Raw genomic sequence first — 23,147 nt, forward strand, 5'->3', positions numbered from 1 at the left:
CAAATACTGACTCGGCGGAACGGCTGCAGTCTAATCCTGTTTGCGTAAAACAAGCCCGCTCCCAAGCGGGTTAGAGGGCCTCCCTGCCTTGGTTAAAATGCCTGCTGGCAGCAATGGGATTTAGACTGGAGCCTAAATCAAATGCCTTAGACCTCTCGGCCACGCTACCCTGGAATGCTCACTTTTGTGGGCCCTTTTCTGCCCTCTTCCCCCACCCCAAAGATAGAGAAAACGTCGGCCGCCGGACGTTCTTTGCAAAGCCTCTGGAGTGCGGGCAAAGAATGTTTTTTTGTGTATAGGCACAATAGCTTTCCAAAACTCTGTCTTGGCAGTAGTGGGATTCAAACCCACGCCCCCGAAGAGACTGGAGCCTTAATCCAGCGGCTTAGACCACTCGGCCACGCTACCCTGCCACAGCCGCCTTCGTGGGCCCTTTTTTTTTCTTGTCGCGCTTCGCCGCAAGCTGATGCCTTGTAATTCGAAGCCGTAAAGGCATCCTTTATACAGGGGTATGCAGTCCTACTCCTGGTGGCCCCCTTCCTGTGGAGTGGAGGTCAGCATCAAGCAGGCTCCTGATTGGTTAACGCGGCGCGAATTGACGCAGAAGTTCAGATTTTTCACCTCGGGCAGCAGACGCGAATGCTTGTCAGACGCGTGATTCACAAAAAAAGCACAATTCGCGCTTAACGCACCTAACACGCCAGACGCTCAATTCGCGCCATTCGCGAGAACTAGACGCGCGGATGAGGCGAATTCGCGTCTACCGCGCCGCGCTAAACGCCTCATTCGCGCCGCAAGAACTCCAGGCGGGTGTAAACACGTCTTACCATTGACTTAACATTGAAATCACTCGGACCAGACGCATATTCCCGTTTGGTGTGAGCGTAGCATTAGACCGTGCGGCCATGCTACCTCGTCGGGTTGCGCTCCAAGGGTCTCTTCGACAGGTGGAACGGCCTCCCTAATACTTACTCTGCAGAACTGCTGCAGTCTAATCCTGTTTGCGTGAAATAATCCCGCTGCCAAGCGGGTTAGAGGGCCTCCCTGCCTTGGTTAAAATTGCTGCTGGCAGCGATGGGATTCGAGCCCACGCCCCCGAAGAGACTGGAGCCTAAATGCAGCGCCTTAGACCACTCGGCCACGCTACCCTGGGATTTGCACTTTCGTGGGCCATTTTCTGCCCTCTTCCCCCACCCCAAATATAGAGAGAACGTCGGCCGCCGGACCTTAATCCAGCGCCTTAGACCGCTCGGCCACGCTATCTTGTCATGGTGTGTTCCACGGGTCTTTACGACAGGTCAAACGGCCTCCCAAATACTGACTCTGCGGAACGGCTGCAGTCTAATCCTGTTTGCGTAAAACAAGCCCGCTCCCAAGCGGGTTAGAGGGCCTCCCTGCCTTGGTTAAATTGCCTGCTGGCAGCAATGGGATTTAGACTGGAGCCTAAATCAAATGCCTTAGACCTCTTGGCCACGCTACCCTGGAATGCTCACTTTCGTGGGCCCTTTTCTGCCCTCTTCCCCCACCCCAAAGATAGAGAAAATGTCGGCCGCCGGACCTTCTTTGCAAAGCCTCTGGAGTGCGGGCAAAGAATGTTTTTTTGTGTATAGGCACAATAGCCTTCCAAAACTCTGTCTTGGCAGTAGTGGGATTCAAACCCACGCCCCCGAAGAGACTGGAGCCTTAATCCAGCAGCTTAGACCACTCGGCCACTTTTTTTTTCTTGTCGCGCTTCGCCGCAAGCTGATGCCTTGTAATTCGAAGCCGTAAAGGCATCCTTTATACAGGGGTATGCAGTCCTACTCCTGGTGGCCCCCTTCCTGTGGAGTGGAGGTCAGCATCAAGCAGGCTCCTGATTGGTTAACGCGGCGCGAATTGACGCAGAAGTTCAGATTTTTCCCCTCGGGCAGCAGACGCGAATGCTTGTCAGACGCGTGATTCACAAAAAAGCACAATTCGCGCTTAACGCACCTAACACGCCAGACGCTCAATTCGCGCCATTCGCGAGAACTAGACGCGCGGATGAGGCGAATTCGCGTCTACCGCGCCGCGCTAAACGCCTCATTCGCGCCGCAAGAACTCCAGGCGGGTGTAAACACGTTTTACCATTGACTTAACATTGAAATCACTCGGACCAGACGCATATTCCCGTTTGGTGTGAGCGTAGCATTAGACCGTGCGGCCATGCTACCTCGTCGGGTTGCGCTCCAAGGGTCTCTTCGACAGGTGGAACGGCCTCCCTAATACTTACTCTGCAGAACTGCTGCAGTCTAATCCTTTTTGCGTGAAATAATCCCGCTGCCAAGCGGGTTAGAGGGCCTCCCTGCCTTGGTTAAAATTGCTGCTGGCAGCGATGGGATTCGAACCCACGCCCCCGAAGAGACTGGAGCCTAAATCCAGCGCCTTAGACCACTCGGCCACGCTACCCTGGGATTTGCACTTTCGTGGGCCATTTTCTGCCCTCTTCCCCCACCCCAAATATAGAGAGAACGTCGGCCGCCGGACCTTAATCCAGCGCCTTAGACCGCTCGGCCACGCTACCTTGTCATGGTGTGTTCCACGGGTCTTTACGACAGGTCAAACGGCCTCCCAAATACTGACTCTGCGGAACGGCTGCAGTCTAATCCTGTTTGCGTAAAACAAGCCCGCTCCCAAGCGGGTTAGAGGGCCTCCCTGCCTTGGTTAAAATGCCTGCTGGCAGCAATGGGATTTAGACTGGAGCCTAAATCAAATGCCTTAGACCTCTCGGCCACGCTACCCTGGAATGCTCACTTTTGTGGGCCCTTTTCTGCCCTCTTCCCCCACCCCAAAGATAGAGAAAACGTCGGCCGCCGGACGTTCTTTGCAAAGCCTCTGGAGTGCGGGCAAAGAATGTTTTTTTGTGTATAGGCACAATAGCTTTCCAAAACTCTGTCTTGGCAGTAGTGGGATTCGAACCCACGCCCCCGAAGAGACTGGAGCCTTAATACAGCGGCTTAGACCACTCGGCCACGCTACCCTGCCACATCCGCCTTCGTGGGCCCTTTTTTTTTCTTGTCGCGCTTCGCCGCAAGCTGATGCCTTGTAATTCGAAGCCGTAAAGGCATCCTTTATACAGGGGTATGCAGTCCTACTCCTGGTGGCCCCCTTGCTGTGGAGTGGAGGTCAGCATCAAGCAGGCTCCTGATTGGTTAACGCGGCGCGAATTGACGCAGAAGTTCAGATTTTTCACCTCGGGCAGCAGACGCGAATGCTTGTCAGACGCGTGATTCACAAAAAAAGCACAATTCGCGCTTAACGCACCTAACACGGCAGACGCTCAATTCGCGCCATTCGCGAGAACTAGACGCGCGGATGAGGCGAATTCGCGTCTACCGCGCCGCGCTAAACGCCTCATTCGCGCCGCAAGAACTCCAGGCGGGTGTAAACACGTCTTACCATTGACTTAACATTGAAATCACTCGGACCAGACGCATATTCCCGTTTGGTGTGAGCGTAGCATTAGACCGTGCGGCCATGCTACCTCGTCGGGTTGCGCTCCAAGGGTCTCTTTGACAGGTGGAACGGCCTCCCTAATACTTACTCTGCAGAACTGCTGCAGTCTAATCCTGTTTGCGTGAAATAATCCCGCTGCCAAGCGGGTTAGAGGGCCTCCCTGCCTTGGTTAAAATTGCTGCTGGCAGCGATGGGATTCGAACCCACGCCCCCGAAGAGACTGGAGCCTAAATCCAGCGCCTTAGACCACTCGGCCACGCTACCCTGGGATTTGCACTTTCGTGGGCCATTTTCTGCCCTCTTCCCCCACCCCAAATATAGAGAGAACGTCGGCCGCCGGACCTTCTATGCAAAGCCTCTGGAATGCGGGCAAAGAACATTTTTTTTTTGCGTACGCACAATAGCCTTCCAAACTCTGTCTTGGCAGCAGTGGGATTCAAACCCACACCCCCGAAGAGACTGGAGCCTTAATCCAACGCCTTATGCTACGTTCACACCAAACGCGAATACGCGTCTAAATTCTCGCCTGCCGCTGCTATTTATACGCGTGACCACTTTGTGTTCATTCGCCCGTCAAGAGCGAAATGGACGCGCATAAAAACAAAAGTTTGAAGCGAAATTTACGCGCGTCAGGTGCGTCAGAGAGGCGAAAGTTTCAAAAAGTTTCGAACCCCATTGGCAGCCATCTTTTTACAAGACGTCTGTTGTTGATCGGTCATTTATCGAGAGTGTCACTGCTCTGTATTTGCTCTGGAGAGCAGAACAGCGGTGTAGGGATCATCGTCGCTGTATTTGGGTTGCGCTTCGCCACAAGCTGATGCCTTGTAATTCGCCGCCGTAAAGGCATCCTTAATACAGGGTATGCAGTCCTACTCCTGGTGGCCCCCTTCCTGTGGAGTGGAGGTCCATCTCTGATCAAGCACACCTGAATCCGCTAATCAAGGCCTTTGGGGCTTATGTGGAAACGATAGCCAGCTGTGATGCATTTAAAATCAAAATGATCAGGCAGCTGTTATTTCACCCAAAACTTTCCATGAGTAAAACTGGCTGTCTCCATTCTTGTAGACTACTCATTGTTTTTCATTAATATAATTTTCAAATTCGTTGAATTGTTTGTTTGTTTTTTATTGCACCTCTCCTATGATTGTAAATTATTGGTGTGCCTCTGTTGGAATGGAGCAGAGGCTGGGACAAGCTTTAAGCACTGACTTTGCTAAATGGCAAAGAATGCGAAAGCAGCTAAGTTTGGATGAGCATGCAGCGTCACTTCTCCAGTCGCTTCGCAGCCTCAGGAGCTTTCCAAAAGACTTCCCTGGCAGCGGTGGGATTCGAACCCACGCCCCCGAAGAGACTGGAGCCTTAATCCAGCGCCTTAGACCGCTCGGCCACGCTACCTTGTCATGGTGTGTTCCACGGGTCTTTACGACAGGTCAAACGGCCTCCCAAATACTGACTCTGCGGAACGGCTGCAGTCTAATCCTGTTTGCGTAAAACAAGCCCGCTCCCAAGCGGGTTAGAGGGCCTCCCTGCCTTGGTTAAAATGCCTGCTGGCAGCAATGGGATTTAGACTGGAGCCTAAATCAAATGCCTTAGACCTCTCGGCCACGCTACCCTGGAATGCTCACTTTTGTGGGCCCTTTTCTGCCCTCTTCCCCCACCCCAAAGATAGAGAAAACGTCGGCCGCCGGACGTTCTTTGCAAAGCCTCTGGAGTGCGGGCAAAGAATGTTTTTTTGTGTATAGGCACAATAGCTTTCCAAAACTCTGTCTTGGCAGTAGTGGGATTCGAACCCACGCCCCCGAAGAGACTGGAGCCTTAATACAGCGGCTTAGACCACTCGGCCACGCTACCCTGCCACATCCGCCTTCGTGGGCCCTTTTTTTTTCTTGTCGCGCTTCGCCGCAAGCTGATGCCTTGTAATTCGAAGCCGTAAAGGCATCCTTTATACAGGGGTATGCAGTCCTACTCCTGGTGGCCCCCTTCCTGTGGAGTGGAGGTCAGCATCAAGCAGGCTCCTGATTGGTTAACGCGGCGCGAATTGACGCAGAAGTTCAGATTTTTCACCTCGGGCAGCAGACGCGAATGCTTGTCAGACGCGTGATTCACAAAAAAAGCACAATTCGCGCTTAACGCACCTAACACGGCAGACGCTCAATTCGCGCCATTCGCGAGAACTAGACGCGCGGATGAGGCGAATTCGCGTCTACCGCGCCGCGCTAAACGCCTCATTCGCGCCGCAAGAACTCCAGGCGGGTGTAAACACGTCTTACCATTGACTTAACATTGAAATCACTCGGACCAGACGCATATTCCCGTTTGGTGTGAGCGTAGCATTAGACCGTGCGGCCATGCTACCTCGTCGGGTTGCGCTCCAAGGGTCTCTTTGACAGGTGGAACGGCCTCCCTAATACTTACTCTGCAGAACTGCTGCAGTCTAATCCTGTTTGCGTGAAATAATCCCGCTGCCAAGCGGGTTAGAGGGCCTCCCTGCCTTGGTTAAAATTGCTGCTGGCAGCGATGGGATTCGAACCCACGCCCCCGAAGAGACTGGAGCCTAAATCCAGCGCCTTAGACCACTCGGCCACGCTACCCTGGGATTTGCACTTTCGTGGGCCATTTTCTGCCCTCTTCCCCCACCGCAAATATAGAGAGAACGTCGGCCGCCGGACCTTCTATGCAAAGCCTCTGGAATGCGGGCAAAGAACATTTTTTTTTTGCGTACGCACAATAGCCTTCCAAACTCTTTCTTGGCAGCAGTGGGATTCAAACCCACACCCCCGAAGAGACTGGAGCCTTAATCCAACGCCTTATGCTACGTTCACACCAAACGCGAATACGCGTCTAAATTCTCGCCTGCCGCTGCTATTTATACGCGTGACCACTTTGTGTTCATTCGCCCGTCAAGAGCGAAATGGACGCGCATAAAAACAAAAGTTTGAAGCGAAATTTACGCGCGTCAGGTGCGTCAGAGAGGCGAAAGTTTCAAAAAGTTTCGAACCCCATTGGCAGCCATCTTTTTACAAGACGTCTGTTGTTGATCGGTCATTTATCGAGAGTGTCACTGCTCTGTATTTGCTCTGGAGAGCAGAACAGCGGTGTAGGGATCATCGTCGCTGTATTTGGGTTGCGCTTCGCCACAAGCTGATGCCTTGTAATTCGCCGCCGTAAAGGCATCCTTAATACAGGGTATGCAGTCCTACTCCTGGTGGCCCCCTTCCTGTGGAGTGGAGGTCCATCTCTGATCAAGCACACCTGAATCCGCTAATCAAGGCCTTTGGGGCTTATGTGGAAACGATAGCCAGCTGTGATGCATTTAAAATCAAAATGATCAGGCAGCTGTTATTTCACCCAAAACTTTCCATGAGTAAAACTGGCTGTCTCCATTCTTGTAGACTACTCATTGTTTTTCATTAATATAATTTTCAAATTCGTTGAATTGTTTGTTTGTTTTTTATTGCACCTCTCCTATGATTGTAAATTATTGGTGTGCCTCTGTTGGAATGGAGCAGAGGCTGGGACAAGCTTTAAGCACTGACTTTGCTAAATGGCAAAGAATGCGAAAGCAGCTAAGTTTGGATGAGCATGCAGCGTCACTTCTCCAGTCGCTTCGCAGCCTCAGGAGCTTTCCAAAAGACTTCCCTGGCAGCGGTGGGATTCGAACCCACGCCCCCGAAGAGACTGGAGCCTTAATCCAGCACCTTAGACCGCTCGGCCACGCTACCTTGTCATGGTGTGTTCCACGGGTCTTTACGACAGGTCAAACGGCCTCCCAAATACTGACTCTGCGGAACGGCTGCAGTCTAATCCTGTTTGCGTAAAACAAGCCCGCTCCCAAGCGGGTTAGAGGGCCTCCCTGCCTTGGTTAAAATGCCTGCTGGCAGCAATGGGATTTAGACTGGAGCCTAAATCAAATGCCTTAGACCTCTCGGCCACGCTACCCTGGAATGCTCACTTTTGTGGGCCCTTTTCTGCCCTCTTCCCCCACCCCAAAGATGGACAAAACGTCGGCCGCCGGACGTTCTTTGCAAAGCCTCTGGAGTGCGGGCAAAGAATGTTTTTTTGTGTATAGGCACAATAGCTTTCCAAAACTCTGTCTTGGCAGTAGTGGGATTCGAACCCACGCCCCCGAAGAGACTGGAGCCTTAATCCAGAGGCTTAGACCACTCGGCCACGCTACCCTGCCACATCCGCCTTCGTGGGCCCGTTTTTTTTCTTGTCGCGCTTCGCCGCAAGCTGATGCCTTGTAATTCGAAGCCGTAAAGGCATCCTTTATACAGGGGTATGCAGTCCTACTCCTGGTGGCCCCCTTCCTGTGGAGTGGAGGTCAGCATCAAGCAGGCTCCTGATTGGTTAACGCGGCGCGAAATGACGCAGAAGTTCAGATTTTTCACCTCGGGCAGCAGACGCGAATGCTTGTCAGACGCGTGATTCACAAAAAAGCACAATTCGCGCTTAACGCACCTAACACGCCAGACGCTCAATTCGCGCCATTCGCGAGAACTAGACGCGCGGATGAGGCGAATTCGCGTCTACCGCGCCGCGCTAAACGCCTCATTCGCGCCGCAAGAACTCCAGGCGGGTGTAAAAACGTCTTACCATTGACTTAACATTGAAATCACTCGGACCAGACGCATATTCCCGTTTGGTGTGAGCGTAGCATTAGACCGTGCGGCCATGCTACCTCGTCGGGTTGCGCTCCAAGGGTCTCTTCGACAGGTGGAACGGCCTCCCTAATACTTACTCTGCAGAACTGCTGCAGTCTAATCCTTTTTGCGTGAAATAATCCCGCTGCCAAGCGGGTTAGAGGGCCTCCCTGCCTTGGTTAAAATTGCTGCTGGCAGCGATGGGATTCGAACCCACGCCCCCGAAGAGACTGGAGCCTAAATCCAGCGCCTTAGACCACTCGGCCACGCTACCCTGGGATTTGCACTTTCGTGGGCCATTTTCTGCCCTCTTCCCCCACCCCAAATATAGAGAGAACGTCGGCCGCCGGACCTTAATCCAGCGCCTTAGACCGCTCGGCCACGCTACCTTGTCATGGTGTGTTCCACGGGTCTTTACGACAGGTCAAACGGCCTCCCAAATACTGACTCTGCGGAACGGCTGCAGTCTAATCCTGTTTGCGTAAAACAAGCCCGCTCCCAAGCGGGTTAGAGGGCCTCCCTGCCTTGGTTAAAATGCCTGCTGGCAGCAATGGGATTTAGACTGGAGCCTAAATCAAATGCCTTAGACCTCTCGGCCACGCTACCCTGGAATGCTCACTTTTGTGGGCCCTTTTCTGCCCTCTTCCCCCACCCCAAAGATAGAGAAAACGTCGGCCGCCGGACGTTCTTTGCAAAGCCTCTGGAGTGCGGGCAAAGAATGTTTTTTTGTGTATAGGCACAATAGCTTTCCAAAACTCTGTCTTGGCAGTAGTGGGATTCAAACCCACGCCCCCGAAGAGACTGGAGCCTTAATCCAGCGGCTTAGACCACTCGGCCACGCTACCCTGCCACAGCCGCCTTCGTGGGCCCTTTTTTTTCTTGTCGCGCTTCGCCGCAAGCTGATGCCTTGTAATTCGAAGCCGTAAAGGCATCCTTTATACAGGGGTATGCAGTCCTACTCCTGGTGGCCCCCTTCCTGTGGAGTGGAGGTCAGCATCAAGCAGGCTCCTGATTGGTTAACGCGGCGCGAATTGACGCAGAAGTTCAGATTTTTCACCTCGGGCAGCAGACGCGAATGCTTGTCAGACGCGTGATTCACAAAAAAGCACAATTCGCGCTTAACGCACCTAACACGCCAGACGCTCAATTCGCGCGAACTAGACGCGCGGATGAGGCGAATTCGCGTCTACCGCGCCGCGCTAAACGCCTCATTCGCGCCGCAAGAACTCCAGGCGGGTGTAAACACGTCTTACCATTGACATCACTCGGACCAGACGCATATTCCCGTTTGGTGTGAGCGTAGCATTAGACCGTGCGGCCATGCTACCTCGTCGGGTTGCGCTCCAAGGGTCTCTTCGACAGGTGGAACGGCCTCCCTAATACTTACTCTGCAGAACTGCTGCAGTCTAATCCTTTTTGCGTGAAATAATCCCGCTGCCAAGCGGGTTAGAGGGCCTCCCTGCCTTGGTTAAAATTGCTGCTGGCAGCGATGGGATTCCAACCCACGCCCCCGAAGAGACTGGAGCCTAAATCCAGCGCCTTAGACCACTCGGCCACGCTACCCTGGGATTTGCACTTTCGTGGGCCATTTTCTGCCCTCTTCCCCCACCCCAAATATAGAGAGAACGTCGGCCGCCGGACCTTAATCCAGCGCCTTAGACCGCTCGGCCACGCTACCTTGTCATGGTGTGTTCCACGGGTCTTTACGACAGGTCAAACGGCCTCCCAAATACTGACTCTGCGGAACGGCTGCAGTCTAATCCTGTTTGCGTAAAACAAGCCCGCTCCCAAGCGGGTTAGAGGGCCTCCCTGCCTTGGTTAAAATGCCTGCTGGCAGCAATGGGATTTAGACTGGAGCCTAAATCAAATGCCTTAGACCTCTCGGCCACGCTACCCTGGAATGCTCACTTTTGTGGGCCCTTTTCTGCCCTCTTCCCCCACCCCAAAGATGGAGAAAACGTCGGCCGCCGGACGTTCTTTGCAAAGCCTCTGGAGTGCGGGCAAAGAATGTTTTTTTGTGTATAGGCACAATAGCTTTCCAAAACTCTGTCTTGGCAGTAGTGGGATTCGAACCCACGCCCCCGAAGAGACTGGAGCCTTAATCCAGAGGCTTAGACCACTCGGCCACGCTACCCTGCCACATCCGCCTTCATGGGCCCTTTTTTTTTCTTGTCGCGCTTCGCCGCAAGCTGATGCCTTGTAATTCGAAGCCGTAAAGGCATCCTTTATACAGGGGTATGCAGTCCTACTCCTGGTGGCCCCCTTCCTGTGGAGTGGAGGTCAGCATCAAGCAGGCTCCTGATTGGTTAACGCGGCGCGAATTGACGCAGAAGTTCAGATTTTTCACCTCGGGCAGCAGACGCGAATGCTTGTCAGACGCGTGATTCACAAAAAAGCACAATTCGCGCTTAACGCACCTAACACGCCAGACGCTCAATTCGCGCCATTCGCGAGAACTAGACGCGCGGATGAGGCGAATTCGCGTCTACCGCGCCGCGCTAAACGCCTCATTCGCGCCGCAAGAACTCCAGGCGGGTGTAAACACGTCTTACCATTGACTTAACATTGAAATCACTCGGACCAGACGCATATTCCCGTTTGGTGTGAGCGTAGCATTAGACCGTGCGGCCATGCTACCTCGTCGGGTTGCGCTCCAAGGGTCTCTTCGACAGGTGGAACGGCCTCCCTAATACTTACTCTGCAGAACTGCTGCAGTCTAATCCTTTTTGCGTGAAATAATCCCGCTGCCAAGCGGGTTAGAGGGCCTCCCTGCCTTGGTTAAAATTGCTGCTGGCAGCGATGGGATTCGAACCCACGCCCCCGAAGAGACTGGAGCCTAAATCCAGCGCCTTAGACCACTCGGCCACGCTACCCTGGGATTTGCACTTTCGTGGGCCATTTTCTGCCCTCTTCCCCCACCCCAAATATAGAGAGAACGTCGGCCGCCGGACCTTAATCCAGCGCCTTAGACCGCTCGGCCACGCTACCTTGTCATGGTGTGTTCCACGGGTCTTTACGACAGGTCAAACGGCCTCCCAAATACTGACTCTGCGGAACGGCTGCAGTCTAATCCTGTTTGCGTAAAACAAGCCCGCTCCCAAGCGGGTTAGAGGGCCTCCCTGCCTTGGTTAAAATGCCTGCTGGCAGCAATGGGATTTAGACTGGAGCCTAAATCAAATGCCTTAGACCTCTCGGCCACGCTACCCTGGAATGCTCACTTTTGTGGGCCCTTTTCTGCCCTCTTCCCCCACCCCAAAGATAGAGAAAACGTCGGCCGCCGGACGTTCTTTGCAAAGCCTCTGGAGTGCGGGCAAAGAATGTTTTTTTGTGTATAGGCACAATAGCTTTCCAAAACTCTGTCTTGGCAGTAGTGGGATTCAAACCCACGCCCCCGAAGAGACTGGAGCCTTAATCCAGCGGCTTAGACCACTCGGCCACGCTACCCTGCCACAGCCGCCTTCGTGGGCCCTTTTTTTTTCTTGTCGCGCTTCGCCGCAAGCTGATGCCTTGTAATTCGAAGCCGTAAAGGCATCCTTTATACAGGGGTATGCAGTCCTACTCCTGGTGGCCCCCTTCCTGTGGAGTGGAGGTCAGCATCAAGCAGGCTCCTGATTGGTTAACGCGGCGCGAATTGACGCAGAAGTTCAGATTTTTCACCTCGGGCAGCAGACGCGAATGCTTGTCAGACGCGTGATTCACAAAAAAAGCACAATTCGCGCTTAACGCACCTAACACGCCAGACGCTCAATTCGCGCCATTCGCGAGAACTAGACGCGCGGATGAGGCGAATTCGCGTCTACCGCGCCGCGCTAAACGCCTCATTCGCGCCGCAAGAACTCCAGGCGGGTGTAAACACGTCTTACCATTGACTTAACATTGAAATCACTCGGACCAGACGCATATTCCCGTTTGGTGTGAGCGTAGCATTAGACCGTGCGGCCATGCTACCTCGTCGGGTTGCGCTCCAAGGGTCTCTTCGACAGGTGGAACGGCCTCCCTAATACTTACTCTGCAGAACTGCTGCAGTCTAATCCTGTTTGCGTGAAATAATCCCGCTGCCAAGCGGGTTAGAGGGCCTCCCTGCCTTGGTTAAAATTGCTGCTGGCAGCGATGGGATTCGAGCCCACGCCTCCGAAGAGACTGGAGCCTAAATCCAGCGCCTTAGACCACTCGGCCACGCTACCCTGGGATTTGCACTTTCGTGGGCCATTTTCTGCCCTCTTCCCCCACCCCAAATATAGAGAGAACGTCGGCCGCCGGACCTTAATCCAGCGCCTTAGACCGCTCGGCCACGCTATCTTGTCATGGTGTGTTCCACGGGTCTTTACGACAGGTCAAACGGCCTCCCAAATACTGACTCTGCGGAACGGCTGCAGTCTAATCCTGTTTGCGTAAAACAAGCCCGCTCCCAAGCGGGTTAGAGGGCCTCCCTGCCTTGGTTAAAATGCCTGCTGGCAGCAATGGGATTTAGACTGGAGCCTAAATCAAATGCCTTAGACCTCTTGGCCACGCTACCCTGGAATGCTCACTTTCGTGGGCCCTTTTCTGCCCTCTTCCCCCACCCCAAAGATAGAGAAAATGTCGGCCGCCGGACCTTCTTTGCAAAGCCTCTGGAGTGCGGGCAAAGAATGTTTTTTTGTGTATAGGCACAATAGCCTTCCAAAACTCTGTCTTGGCAGTAGTGGGATTCAAACCCACGCCCCCGAAGAGACTGGAGCCTTAATCCAGCAGCTTAGACCACTCGGCCACTTTTTTTTTCTTGTCGCGCTTCGCCGCAAGCTGATGCCTTGTAATTCGAAGCCGTAAAGGCATCCTTTATACAGGGGTATGCAGTCCTACTCCTGGTGGCCCCCTTCCTGTGGAGTGGAGGTCAGCATCAAGCAGGCTCCTGATTGGTTAACGCGGCGCGAATTGACGCAGAAGTTCAGATTTTTCCCCTCGGGCAGCAGACGCGAATGCTTGTCAGACGCGTGATTCACAAAAAAGCACAATTCGCGCTTAACGCACCTAACACGCCAGACGCTCAATTCGCGCCATTCGCGAGAACTAGACGCGCGGATGAGGCGAATTCGCGTCTACCGCGCCGCGCTAAACGCCTCATTCGCGCCGCAAGAACTCCAGGCGGGTGTAAACACGTTTTACCATTGACTTAACATTGAAATCACTCGGACCAGACGCATATTCCCGTTTGGTGTGAGCGTAGCATTAGACCGTGCGGCCATGCTACCTCGTCGGGTTGCGCTCCAAGGGTCTCTTCGACAGGTGGAACGGCCTCCCTAATACTTACTCTGCAGAACTGCTGCAGTCTAATCCTTTTTGCGTGAAATAATCCCGCTGCCAAGCGGGTTAGAGGGCCTCCCTGCCTTGGTTAAAATTGCTGCTGGCAGCGATGGGATTCGAACCCACGCCCCCGAAGAGACTGGAGCCTAAATCCAGCGCCTTAGACCACTCGGCCACGCTACCCTGGGATTTGCACTTTCGTGGGCCATTTTCTGCCCTCTTCCCCCACCCCAAATATAGAGAGAACGTCGGCCGCCGGACCTTAATCCAGCGCCTTAGACCGCTCGGCCACGCTACCTTGTCATGGTGTGTTCCACGGGTCTTTACGACAGGTCAAACGGCCTCCCAAATACTGACTCTGCGGAACGGCTGCAGTCTAATCCTGTTTGCGTAAAACAAGCCCGCTCCCAAGCGGGTTAGAGGGCCTCCCTGCCTTGGTTAAAATGCCTGCTGGCAGCAATGGGATTTAGACTGGAGCCTAAATCAAATGCCTTAGACCTCTCGGCCACGCTACCCTGGAATGCTCACTTTTGTGGGCCCTTTTCTGCCCTCTTCCCCCACCCCAAAGATAGAGAAAACGTCGGCCGCCGGACGTTCTTTGCAAAGCCTCTGGAGTGCGGGCAAAGAATGTTTTTTTGTGTATAGGCACAATAGCTTTCCAAAACTCTGTCTTGGCAGTAGTGGGATTCGAACCCACGCCCCCGAAGAGACTGGAGCCTTAATACAGCGGCTTAGACCACTCGGCCACGCTACCCTGCCACATCCGCCTTCGTGGGCCCTTTTTTTTTCTTGTCGCGCTTCGCCGCAAGCTGATGCCTTGTAATTCGAAGCCGTAAAGGCATCCTTTATACAGGGGTATGCAGTCCTACTCCTGGTGGCCCCCTTCCTGTGGAGTGGAGGTCAGCATCAAGCAGGCTCCTGATTGGTTAACGCGGCGCGAATTGACGCAGAAGTTCAGATTTTTCACCTCGGGCAGCAGACGCGAATGCTTGTCAGACGCGTGATTCACAAAAAAAGCACAATTCGCGCTTAACGCACCTAACACGGCAGACGCTCAATTCGCGCCATTCGCGAGAACTAGACGCGCGGATGAGGCGAATTCGCGTCTACCGCGCCGCGCTAAACGCCTCATTCGCGCCGCAAGAACTCCAGGCGGGTGTAAACACGTCTTACCATTGACTTAACATTGAAATCACTCGGACCAGACGCATATTCCCGTTTGGTGTGAGCGTAGCATTAGACCGTGCGGCCATGCTACCTCGTCGGGTTGCGCTCCAAGGGTCTCTTTGACAGGTGGAACGGCCTCCCTAATACTTACTCTGCAGAACTGCTGCAGTCTAATCCTGTTTGCGTGAAATAATCCCGCTGCCAAGCGGGTTAGAGGGCCTCCCTGCCTTGGTTAAAATTGCTGCTGGCAGCGATGGGATTCGAACCCACGCCCCCGAAGAGACTGGAGCCTAAATCCAGCGCCTTAGACCACTCGGCCACGCTACCCTGGGATTTGCACTTTCGTGGGCCATTTTCTGCCCTCTTCCCCCACCCCAAATATAGAGAGAACGTCGGCCGCCGGACCTTCTATGCAAAGCCTCTGGAATGCGGGCAAAGAACATTTTTTTTTTGCGTACGCACAATAGCCTTCCAAACTCTGTCTTGGCAGCAGTGGGATTCAAACCCACACCCCCGAAGAGACTGGAGCCTTAATCCAACGCCTTATGCTACGTTCACACCAAACGCGAATACGCGTCTAAATTCTCGCCTGCCGCTGCTATTTATACGCGTGACCACTTTGTGTTCATTCGCCCGTCAAGAGCGAAATGGACGCGCATAAAAACAAAAGTTTGAAGCGAAATTTACGCGCGTCAGGTGCGTCAGAGAGGCGAAAGTTTCAAAAAGTTTCGAACCCCATTGGCAGCCATCTTTTTACAAGACGTCTGTTGTTGATCGGTCATTTATCGAGAGTGTCACTGCTCTGTATTTGCTCTGGAGAGCAGAACAGCGGTGTAGGGATCATCGTCGCTGTATTTGGGTTGCGCTTCGCCACAAGCTGATGCCTTGTAATTCGCCGCCGTAAAGGCATCCTTAATACAGGGTATGCAGTCCTACTCCTGGTGGCCCCCTTCCTGTGGAGTGGAGGTCCATCTCTGATCAAGCACACCTGAATCCGCTAATCAAGGCCTTTGGGGCTTATGTGGAAACGATAGCCAGCTGTGATGCATTTAAAATCAAAATGATCAGGCAGCTGTTATTTCACCCAAAACTTTCCATGAGTAAAACTGGCTGTCTCCATTCTTGTAGACTACTCATTGTTTTTCATTAATATAATTTTCAAATTCGTTGAATTGTTTGTTTGTTTTTTATTGCACCTCTCCTATGATTGTAAATTATTGGTGTGCCTCTGTTGGAATGGAGCAGAGGCTGGGACAAGCTTTAAGCACTGACTTTGCTAAATGGCAAAGAATGCGAAAGCAGCTAAGTTTGGATGAGCATGCAGCGTCACTTCTCCAGTCGCTTCGCAGCCTCAGGAGCTTTCCAAAAGACTTCCCTGGCAGCGGTGGGATTCGAACCCACGCCCCCGAAGAGACTGGAGCCTTAATCCAGCGCCTTAGACCGCTCGGCCACGCTACCTTGTCATGGTGTGTTCCACGGGTCTTTACGACAGGTCAAACGGCCTCCCAAATACTGACTCTGCGGAACGGCTGCAGTCTAATCCTGTTTGCGTAAAACAAGCCCGCTCCCAAGCGGGTTAGAGGGCCTCCCTGCCTTGGTTAAAATGCCTGCTGGCAGCAATGGGATTTAGACTGGAGCCTAAATCAAATGCCTTAGACCTCTCGGCCACGCTACCCTGGAATGCTCACTTTTGTGGGCCCTTTTCTGCCCTCTTCCCCCACCCCAAAGATGGACAAAACGTCGGCCGCCGGACGTTCTTTGCAAAGCCTCTGGAGTGCGGGCAAAGAATGTTTTTTTGTGTATAGGCACAATAGCTTTCCAAAACTCTGTCTTGGCAGTAGTGGGATTCGAACCCACGCCCCCGAAGAGACTGGAGCCTTAATCCAGAGGCTTAGACCACTCGGCCACGCTACCCTGCCACATCCGCCTTCGTGGGCCCTTTTTTTTTCTTGTCGCGCTTCGCCGCAAGCTGATGCCTTGTAATTCGAAGCCGTAAAGGCATCCTTTATACAGGGGTATGCAGTCCTACTCCTGGTGGCCCCCTTCCTGTGGAGTGGAGGTCAGCATCAAGCAGGCTCCTGATTGGTTAACGCGGCGCGAATTGACGCAGAAGTTCAGATTTTTCACCTCGGGCAGCAGACGCGAATGCTTGTCAGACGCGTGATTCACAAAAAAGCACAATTCGCGCTTAACGCACCTAACACGCCAGACGCTCAATTCGCGCCATTCGCGAGAACTAGACGCGCGGATGAGGCGAATTCGCGTCTACCGCGCCGCGCTAAACGCCTCATTCGCGCCGCAAGAACTCCAGGCGGGTGTAAAAACGTCTTACCATTGACTTAACATTGAAATCACTCGGACCAGACGCATATTCCCGTTTGGTGTGAGCGTAGCATTAGACCGTGCGGCCATGCTACCTCGTCGGGTTGCGCTCCAAGGGTCTCTTCGACAGGTGGAACGGCCTCCCTAATACTTACTCTGCAGAACTGCTGCAGTCTAATCCTTTTTGCGTGAAATAATCCCGCTGCCAAGCGGGTTAGAGGGCCTCCCTGCCTTGGTTAAAATTGCTGCTGGCAGCGATGGGATTCGAACCCACGCCCCCGAAGAGACTGGAGCCTAAATCCAGCGCCTTAGACCACTCGGCCACGCTACCCTGGGATTTGCACTTTCGTGGGCCATTTTCTGCCCTCTTCCCCCACCCCAAATATAGAGAGAACGTCGGCCGCCGGACCTTAATCCAGCGCCTTAGACCGCTCGGCCACGCTACCTTGTCATGGTGTGTTCCACGGGTCTTTACGACAGGTCAAACGGCCTCCCAAATACTGACTCTGCGGAACGGCTGCAGTCTAATCCTGTTTGCGTAAAACAAGCCCGCTCCCAAGCGGGTTAGAGGGCCTCCCTGCCTTGGTTAAAATGCCTGCTGGCAGCAATGGGATTTAGACTGGAGCCTAAATCAAATGCCTTAGACCTCTCGGCCACGCTACCCTGGAATGCTCACTTTTGTGGGCCCTTTTCTGCCCTCTTCCCCCACCCCAAAGATAGAGAAAACGTCGGCCGCCGGACGTTCTTTGCAAAGCCTCTGGAGTGCGGGCAAAGAATGTTTTTTTGTGTATAGGCACAATAGCTTTCCAAAACTCTGTCTTGGCAGTAGTGGGATTCAAACCCACGCCCCCGAAGAGACTGGAGCCTTAATCCAGCGGCTTAGACCACTCGGCCACGCTACCCTGCCACAGCCGCCTTCGTGGGCCCTTTTTTTTTCTTGTCGCGCTTCGCCGCAAGCTGATGCCTTGTAATTCGAAGCCGTAAAGGCATCCTTTATACAGGGGTATGCAGTCCTACTCCTGGTGGCCCCCTTCCTGTGGAGTGGAGGTCAGCATCAAGCAGGCTCCTGATTGGTTAACGCGGCGCGAATTGACGCAGAAGTTCAGATTTTTCACCTCGGGCAGCAGACGCGAATGCTTGTCAGACGCGTGATTCACAAAAAAGCACAATTCGCGCTTAACGCACCTAACACGCCAGACGCTCAATTCGCGCCATTCGCGAGAACTAGACGCGCGGATGAGGCGAATTCGCGTCTACCGCGCCGCGCTAAACGCCTCATTCGCGCCGAGAGAACTCCAGGCGGGAGTAAACACGTCTTACCATTGACATCACTCGGACCAGACGCATATTCCCGTTTGGTGTGAGCGTAGCATTAGACCGTGCGGCCATGCTACCTCGTCGGGTTGCGCTCCAAGGGTCTCTTCGACAGGTGGAACGGCCTCCCTAATACTTACTCTGCAGAACTGCTGCAGTCTAATCCTTTTTGCGTGAAATAATCCCGCTGCCAAGCGGGTTAGAGGGCCTCCCTGCCTTGGTTAAAATTGCTGCTGGCAGCGATGGGATTCGAACCCACGCCCCCGAAGAGACTGGAGCCTAAATCCAGCGCCTTAGACCACTCGGCCACGCTACCCTGGGATTTGCACTTTCGTGGGCCATTTTCTGCCCTCTTCCCCCACCCCAAATATAGAGAGAACGTCGGCCGCCGGACCTTAATCCAGCACCTTAGACCGCTCGGCCACGCTACCTTGTCATGGTGTGTTCCACGGGTCTTTACGACAGGTCAAACGGCCTCCCAAATACTGACTCTGCGGAACGGCTGCAGTCTAATCCTGTTTGCGTAAAACAAGCCCGCTCCCAAGCGGGTTAGAGGGCCTCCCTGCCTTGGTTAAAATGCCTGCTGGCAGCAATGGGATTTAGACTGGAGCCTAAATCAAATGCCTTAGACCTCTCGGCCACGCTACCCTGGAATGCTCACTTTTGTGGGCCCTTTTCTGCCCTCTTCCCCCACCCCAAAGATGGAGAAAACGTCGGCCGCCGGACGTTCTTTGCAAAGCCTCTGGAGTGCGGGCAAAGAATGTTTTTTTGTGTATAGGCACAATAGCTTTCCAAAACTCTGTCTTGGCAGTAGTGGGATTCGAACCCACGCCCCCGAAGAGACTGGAGCCTTAATCCAGAGGCTTAGACCACTCGGCCACGCTACCCTGCCACATCCGCCTTCGTGGGCCCTTTTTTTTTCTTGTCGCGCTTCGCCGCAAGCTGATGCCTTGTAATTCGAAGCCGTAAAGGCATCCTTTATACAGGGGTATGCAGTCCTACTCCTGGTGGCCCCCTTCCTGTGGAGTGGAGGTCAGCATCAAGCAGGCTCCTGATTGGTTAACGCGGCGCGAATTGACGCAGAAGTTCAGATTTTTCACCTCGGGCAGCAGACGCGAATGCTTGTCAGACGCGTGATTCACAAAAAAGCACAATTCGCGCTTAACGCACCTAACACGCCAGACGCTCAATTCGCGCCATTCGCGAGAACTAGACGCGCGGATGAGGCGAATTCGCGTCTACCGCGCCGCGCTAAACGCCTCATTCGCGCCGCAAGAACTCCAGGCGGGTGTAAACACGTCTTACCATTGACTTAACATTGAAATCACTCGGACCAGACGCATATTCCCGTTTGGTGTGAGCGTAGCATTAGACCGTGCGGCCATGCTACCTCGTCGGGTTGCGCTCCAAGGGTCTCTTCGACAGGTGGAACGGCCTCCCTAATACTTACTCTGCAGAACTGCTGCAGTCTAATCCTTTTTGCGTGAAATAATCCCGCTGCCAAGCGGGTTAGAGGGCCTCCCTGCCTTGGTTAAAATTGCTGCTGGCAGCGATGGGATTCGAACCCACGCCCCCGAAGAGACTGGAGCCTAAATCCAGCGCCTTAGACCACTCGGCCACGCTACCCTGGGATTTGCACTTTCGTGGGCCATTTTCTGCCCTCTTCCCCCACCCCAAATATAGAGAGAACGTCGGCCGCCGGACCTTAATCCAGCGCCTTAGACCGCTCGGCCACGCTACCTTGTCATGGTGTGTTCCACGGGTCTTTACGACAGGTCAAACGGCCTCCCAAATACTGACTCTGCGGAACGGCTGCAGTCTAATCCTGTTTGCGTAAAACAAGCCCGCTCCCAAGCGGGTTAGAGGGCCTCCCTGCCTTGGTTAAAATGCCTGCTGGCAGCAATGGGATTTAGACTGGAGCCTAAATCAAATGCCTTAGACCTCTCGGCCACGCTACCCTGGAATGCTCACTTTTGTGGGCCCTTTTCTGCCCTCTTCCCCCACCCCAAAGATAGAGAAAACGTCGGCCGCCGGACGTTCTTTGCAAAGCCTCTGGAGTGCGGGCAAAGAATGTTTTTTTGTGTATAGGCACAATAGCTTTCCAAAACTCTGTCTTGGCAGTAGTGGGATTCAAACCCACGCCCCCGAAGAGACTGGAGCCTTAATCCAGCGGCTTAGACCACTCGGCCACGCTACCCTGCCACAGCCGCCTTCGTGGGCCCTTTTTTTTTCTTGTCGCGCTTCGCCGCAAGCTGATGCCTTGTAATTCGAAGCCGTAAAGGCATCCTTTATACAGGGGTATGCAGTCCTACTCCTGGTGGCCCCCTTCCTGTGGAGTGGAGGTCAGCATCAAGCAGGCTCCTGATTGGTTAACGCGGCGCGAATTGACGCAGAAGTTCAGATTTTTCACCTCGGGCAGCAGACGCGAATGCTTGTCAGACGCGTGATTCACAAAAAAAGCACAATTCGCGCTTAACGCACCTAACACGCCAGACGCTCAATTCGCGCCATTCGCGAGAACTAGACGCGCGGATGAGGCGAATTCGCGTCTACCGCGCCGCGCTAAACGCCTCATTCGCGCCGCAAGAACTCCAGGCGGGTGTAAACACGTCTTACCATTGACTTAACATTGAAATCACTCGGACCAGACGCATATTCCCGTTTGGTGTGAGCGTAGCATTAGACCGTGCGGCCATGCTACCTCGTCGGGTTGCGCTCCAAGGGTCTCTTCGACAGGTGGAACGGCCTCCCTAATACTTACTCTGCAGAACTGCTGCAGTCTAATCCTGTTTGCGTGAAATAATCCCGCTGCCAAGCGGGTTAGAGGGCCTCCCTGCCTTGGTTAAAATTGCTGCTGGCAGCGATGGGATTCGAACCCACGCCCCCGAAGAGACTGGAGCCTAAATCCAGCGCCTTAGACCACTCGGCCACGCTACCCTGGGATTTGCACTTTCGTGGGCCATTTTCTGCCCTCTTCCCCCACCCCAAATATAGAGAGAACGTCGGCCGCCGGACCTTAATCCAGCGCCTTAGACTGCTCGGCCACGCTATCTTGTCATGGTGTGTTCCACGGGTCTTTACGACAGGTCAAACGGCCTCCCAAATACTGACTCTGCGGAACGGCTGCAGTCTAATCCTGTTTGCGTAAAACAAGCCCGCTCCCAAGCGGGTTAGAGGGCCTCCCTGCCTTGGTTAAAATGCCTGCTGGCAGCAATGGGATTTAGACTGGAGCCTAAATCAAATGCCTTAGACCTCTTGGCCACGCTACCCTGGAATGCTCACTTCCGTGGGCCCTTTTCTGCCCTCTTCCCCCACCCCAAAGATAGAGAAAATGTCGGCCGCCGGACCTTCTTTGCAAAGCCTCTGGAGTGCGGGCAAAGAATGTTTTTTTGTGTATAGGCACAATAGCCTTCCAAAACTCTGTCTTGGCAGTAGTGGGATTCAAACCCACGCCCCCGAAGAGACTGGAGCCTTAATCCAGCAGCTTAGACCACTCGGCCACTTTTTTTTTCTTGTCGCGCTTCGCCGCAAGCTGATGCCTTGTAATTCGAAGCCGTAAAGGCATCCTTTATACAGGGGTATGCAGTCCTACTCCTGGTGGCCCCCTTCCTGTGGAGTGGAGGTCAGCATTAAGCAGGCTCCTGATTGGTTAACGCGGCGCGAATTGACGCAGAAGTTCAGATTTTTCCCCTCGGGCAGCAGACGCGAATGCTTGTCAGACGCGTGATTCACAAAAAAGCACAATTCGCGCTTAACGCACCTAACACGCCAGACGCTCAATTCGCGCCATTCGCGAGAACTAGACGCGCGGATGAGGCGAATTCGCGTCTACCGCGCCGCGCTAAACGCCTCATTCGCGCCGCAAGAACTCCAGGCGGGTGTAAACACGTTTTACCATTGACTTAACATTGAAATCACTCGGACCAGACGCATATTCCCGTTTGGTGTGAGCGTAGCATTAGACCGTGCGGCCATGCTACCTCGTCGGGTTGCGCTCCAAGGGTCTCTTCGACAGGTGGAACGGCCTCCCTAATACTTACTCTGCAGAACTGCTGCAGTCTAATCCTTTTTGCGTGAAATAATCCCGCTGCCAAGCGGGTTAGAGGGCCTCCCTGCCTTGGTTAAAATTGCTGCTGGCAGCGATGGGATTCGAACACACGCCCCCGAAGAGACTGGAGCCTAAATCCAGCGCCTTAGACCACTCGGCCACGCTACCCTGGGATTTGCACTTTCGTGGGCCATTTTCTGCCCTCTTCCCCCACCCCAAATATAGAGAGAACGTCGGCCGCCGGACCTTAATCCAGCGCCTTAGACCGCTCGGCCACGCTACCTTGTCATGGTGTGTTCCACGGGTCTTTACGACAGGTCAAACGGCCTCCCAAATACTGACTCTGCGGAACGGCTGCAGTCTAATCCTGTTTGCGTAAAACAAGCCCGCTCCCAAGCGGGTTAGAGGGCCTCCCTGCCTTGGTTAAAATGCCTGCTGGCAGCAATGGGATTTAGACTGGAGCCTAAATCAAATGCCTTAGACCTCTCGGCCACGCTACCCTGGAATGCTCACTTTTGTGGGCCCTTTTCTGCCCTCTTCCCCCACCCCAAAGATAGAGAAAACGTCGGCCGCCGGACGTTCTTTGCAAAGCCTCTGGAGTGCGGGCAAAGAATGTTTTTTTGTGTATAGGCACAATAGCTTTCCAAAACTCTGTCTTGGCAGTAGTGGGATTCGAACCCACGCCCCCGAAGAGACTGGAGCCTTAATACAGCGGCTTAGACCACTCGGCCACGCTACCCTGCCACATCCGTCTTCGTGGGCCCTTTTTTTTTCTTGTCGCGCTTCGCCGCAAGCTGATGCCTTGTAATTCGAAGCCGTAAAGGCATCCTTTATACAGGGGTATGCAGTCCTACTCCTGGTGGCCCCCTTCCTGTGGAGTGGAGGTCAGCATCAAGCAG

General features: G+C 53.8%; 22 non-coding genes across 22 annotated transcripts; all 22 read right to left on the minus strand.

Annotated features, from left to right (window-relative positions):
• Positions 1-1,066: 1,066 nt before the first annotated feature.
• On the minus strand, positions 1,067-1,148 carry trnal-uag (transfer RNA leucine (anticodon UAG)). Its single transcript has one exon. It is a non-coding gene; the product is annotated as a tRNA-Leu (tRNA).
• A 1,197-nt stretch (positions 1,149-2,345) lies between these two features.
• On the minus strand, positions 2,346-2,427 carry trnal-uag (transfer RNA leucine (anticodon UAG)). Its single transcript has one exon. It is a non-coding gene; the product is annotated as a tRNA-Leu (tRNA).
• Positions 2,428-3,656: 1,229 nt separating this feature from the next.
• Positions 3,657-3,738, minus strand: trnal-uag (transfer RNA leucine (anticodon UAG)). Its single transcript has one exon. It is a non-coding gene; the product is annotated as a tRNA-Leu (tRNA).
• Positions 3,739-4,787: 1,049 nt separating this feature from the next.
• trnal-aag (transfer RNA leucine (anticodon AAG)) lies at positions 4,788-4,869 on the minus strand. The gene has a single exon. It is a non-coding gene; the product is annotated as a tRNA-Leu (tRNA).
• Positions 4,870-5,983: 1,114 nt separating this feature from the next.
• On the minus strand, positions 5,984-6,065 carry trnal-uag (transfer RNA leucine (anticodon UAG)). The gene has a single exon. It is a non-coding gene; the product is annotated as a tRNA-Leu (tRNA).
• Positions 6,066-7,114: 1,049 nt separating this feature from the next.
• Positions 7,115-7,196, minus strand: trnal-aag (transfer RNA leucine (anticodon AAG)). The gene has a single exon. It is a non-coding gene; the product is annotated as a tRNA-Leu (tRNA).
• A 374-nt stretch (positions 7,197-7,570) lies between these two features.
• On the minus strand, positions 7,571-7,652 carry trnal-aag (transfer RNA leucine (anticodon AAG)). The gene has a single exon. It is a non-coding gene; the product is annotated as a tRNA-Leu (tRNA).
• A 657-nt stretch (positions 7,653-8,309) lies between these two features.
• On the minus strand, positions 8,310-8,391 carry trnal-uag (transfer RNA leucine (anticodon UAG)). Its single transcript has one exon. It is a non-coding gene; the product is annotated as a tRNA-Leu (tRNA).
• Positions 8,392-9,598: 1,207 nt separating this feature from the next.
• trnal-uag (transfer RNA leucine (anticodon UAG)) lies at positions 9,599-9,680 on the minus strand. The gene has a single exon. It is a non-coding gene; the product is annotated as a tRNA-Leu (tRNA).
• A 489-nt stretch (positions 9,681-10,169) lies between these two features.
• Positions 10,170-10,251, minus strand: trnal-aag (transfer RNA leucine (anticodon AAG)). Its single transcript has one exon. It is a non-coding gene; the product is annotated as a tRNA-Leu (tRNA).
• A 657-nt stretch (positions 10,252-10,908) lies between these two features.
• trnal-uag (transfer RNA leucine (anticodon UAG)) lies at positions 10,909-10,990 on the minus strand. The gene has a single exon. It is a non-coding gene; the product is annotated as a tRNA-Leu (tRNA).
• A 1,229-nt stretch (positions 10,991-12,219) lies between these two features.
• trnal-uag (transfer RNA leucine (anticodon UAG)) lies at positions 12,220-12,301 on the minus strand. The gene has a single exon. It is a non-coding gene; the product is annotated as a tRNA-Leu (tRNA).
• Positions 12,302-13,498: 1,197 nt separating this feature from the next.
• Positions 13,499-13,580, minus strand: trnal-uag (transfer RNA leucine (anticodon UAG)). Its single transcript has one exon. It is a non-coding gene; the product is annotated as a tRNA-Leu (tRNA).
• Positions 13,581-14,809: 1,229 nt separating this feature from the next.
• On the minus strand, positions 14,810-14,891 carry trnal-uag (transfer RNA leucine (anticodon UAG)). Its single transcript has one exon. It is a non-coding gene; the product is annotated as a tRNA-Leu (tRNA).
• Positions 14,892-15,940: 1,049 nt separating this feature from the next.
• Positions 15,941-16,022, minus strand: trnal-aag (transfer RNA leucine (anticodon AAG)). The gene has a single exon. It is a non-coding gene; the product is annotated as a tRNA-Leu (tRNA).
• Positions 16,023-16,396: 374 nt separating this feature from the next.
• Positions 16,397-16,478, minus strand: trnal-aag (transfer RNA leucine (anticodon AAG)). The gene has a single exon. It is a non-coding gene; the product is annotated as a tRNA-Leu (tRNA).
• A 657-nt stretch (positions 16,479-17,135) lies between these two features.
• trnal-uag (transfer RNA leucine (anticodon UAG)) lies at positions 17,136-17,217 on the minus strand. The gene has a single exon. It is a non-coding gene; the product is annotated as a tRNA-Leu (tRNA).
• A 1,217-nt stretch (positions 17,218-18,434) lies between these two features.
• On the minus strand, positions 18,435-18,516 carry trnal-uag (transfer RNA leucine (anticodon UAG)). The gene has a single exon. It is a non-coding gene; the product is annotated as a tRNA-Leu (tRNA).
• Positions 18,517-19,005: 489 nt separating this feature from the next.
• On the minus strand, positions 19,006-19,087 carry trnal-aag (transfer RNA leucine (anticodon AAG)). Its single transcript has one exon. It is a non-coding gene; the product is annotated as a tRNA-Leu (tRNA).
• Positions 19,088-19,744: 657 nt separating this feature from the next.
• Positions 19,745-19,826, minus strand: trnal-uag (transfer RNA leucine (anticodon UAG)). Its single transcript has one exon. It is a non-coding gene; the product is annotated as a tRNA-Leu (tRNA).
• A 1,229-nt stretch (positions 19,827-21,055) lies between these two features.
• trnal-uag (transfer RNA leucine (anticodon UAG)) lies at positions 21,056-21,137 on the minus strand. The gene has a single exon. It is a non-coding gene; the product is annotated as a tRNA-Leu (tRNA).
• A 1,197-nt stretch (positions 21,138-22,334) lies between these two features.
• Positions 22,335-22,416, minus strand: trnal-uag (transfer RNA leucine (anticodon UAG)). The gene has a single exon. It is a non-coding gene; the product is annotated as a tRNA-Leu (tRNA).
• Positions 22,417-23,147: the final 731 nt, after the last annotated feature.

The sequence above is a fragment of the Garra rufa genome, unplaced genomic scaffold, assembly GCF_049309525.1.
Source record: "Garra rufa unplaced genomic scaffold, GarRuf1.0 hap1_unplaced_003, whole genome shotgun sequence".
Classification (NCBI taxonomy): domain Eukaryota; kingdom Metazoa; phylum Chordata; class Actinopteri; order Cypriniformes; family Cyprinidae; genus Garra; species Garra rufa.